Genomic DNA, 1,780 nt, shown 5'->3' with positions numbered 1-1,780 from the left:
CATAAAGGGGAAAAGACGTGTGACGTCAAGCTCCAGCAAGGCCTGCCGCTGGTGCGTGCCTGCCCGCAGGGGTTTCCCTGCACGGGGGTGTCAGTGCACCCAGCTATGCCCAGGGACGTCCTCTCCGGGGACACACAGCCCCAGCGCAGGCAGACTGCAGGAGCCCGAAGCTCCAAGGCTGGGGGGAGAGGCAGACAGCTTACTTGGATTTTGATTCCAATTTCCTCCTTGGTTTTTCCAGCCTGCTTGCCCGCTGTCAGGGGCCGAGCGCTGGAAAGCGAGGGCTGTGTGTCCCCTGCCTGGCCCCACCGACGGGCACCACCGGTCCATTTTCCCAGCAAGGGGGTTGTGGGGAAACAGCCAGGAGCGAAGCAGCGAGCTTGGCACACTCAGGTCATCAGGAGATGCTGAGGGTCACTCCTTTCTCCAGGTGGTGCCTGTCACCACCAGCATCTCTGGGCAGGAAGCGATGTGGAGGAGGTGACAGCAGCGAGGCCACGTTACACTCCGGGGCTCACTTCCAGCCCCTCCGCTCCCAAGCTGGATGGTTTGTTTTCTTTGAAACGCACCTTTTCCCTGGGAACAGCAGTAATTGTGGTATGTGGCGGTGGAGGCTCGGTGGGAAGTGCCTGGGGAGATGCCCGTCCCATGGGCATCAGGGATCCTTGCCGGCTGCTCCATCCTGGTGCCCCCTCCTTGGGGCCGGCACTGCATCCCACAGGAGCTGAATCTGCCGGGGCTGTCACCTCCACAGTGACAGGAGTCATCGCCAGCACAGCAGGTCCTGCCGCGGTCGGGTGCCTGGCGTTTGTCCAGAGGGCTGCGCTCGTTAAAATTAAGGGCCTGTTTCACTATAGTGGATCCCCTTCTAATTATGCCCCAGCTATTTCATGTGGCTCATTACAGGCGATTCAGCAGCGCCGGGCTGGGCTGGCGTCGTTTTGCAGCCTGGCAAGCCCCGGGTGGCAGCGGCCCCGTCCCTGGGGAGGACTGGAGCCCCGGTGGCCCTTGCATGGGCGCAGCATGGGAGGGGGCACCTGGGGGCCACAGCCCTGGGGTTTGGGGCTGGTCCTGGGGTGCTAAATCGGGGTTGTCCCGCTGGTCCTCCTCAGCCCAGCGCCATCTGCACTGGGACATCAGGCACGGTGCAGGCAGGGGGGATGTGGGGGTCACCTCACCTGCCCGTCCTGTTTGGAGGCGGTGGGAGACCCTACAGTACCCTCCAGGTGCTACTGGGAAGTTGCCAAATTAAAGAACAGAGGCACTGACAGCAACAGATAAAAATAACTTTACGTCAAATCTTCCAAGGTCACCACCACAGGGCTCCCGGGACCCGTCTCGAGGGCACTTTGCTGGCAGCCTTGGGGACCTGGGACGGACCATCCACAAGACTCAGCCTTTTCTTCTGCCGTGCTTCACTCCTGCTCCTCCAAAATCACCTTTATTTTCTTGTAGGCATAGGATCTGGCTTTGCGTGTGTTTTTCTGGAAAGCTGCTTGCCTTGGGAGGTGAGGCGCCGGAGCAGCATCTCGGTGAGCATGGCGCAGCGCTGCACCCAGTCCTCACCCCCCTGCCCTCCCCGGCCAGCACCACCGCATCCTTCAGGTTTTTTATCAGGATCTGGTTCTTCCTCAGTGTGTCCTCCACAGCCGTGCGCTGGGCTCGCCGTGCGATCCTGCTCTCCTCCGACACATCTTTGCTGTGGGGCAGGAGGCAGCAGGGGCTCCCGGTCACAGCCTTGGTGTGGATGAAGGAAGAAGTTAACGACCTGCTACTCCAC

Source organism: Fulmarus glacialis, unplaced genomic scaffold (genome assembly GCF_000690835.1).
Source record: "Fulmarus glacialis isolate BGI_N327 unplaced genomic scaffold, ASM69083v1 scaffold18999, whole genome shotgun sequence".
Lineage (NCBI taxonomy): Eukaryota > Metazoa > Chordata > Aves > Procellariiformes > Procellariidae > Fulmarus > Fulmarus glacialis.
The sequence above is the reverse complement of the archived record's forward strand: the minus strand, read 5'-3'. Positions refer to the sequence as shown.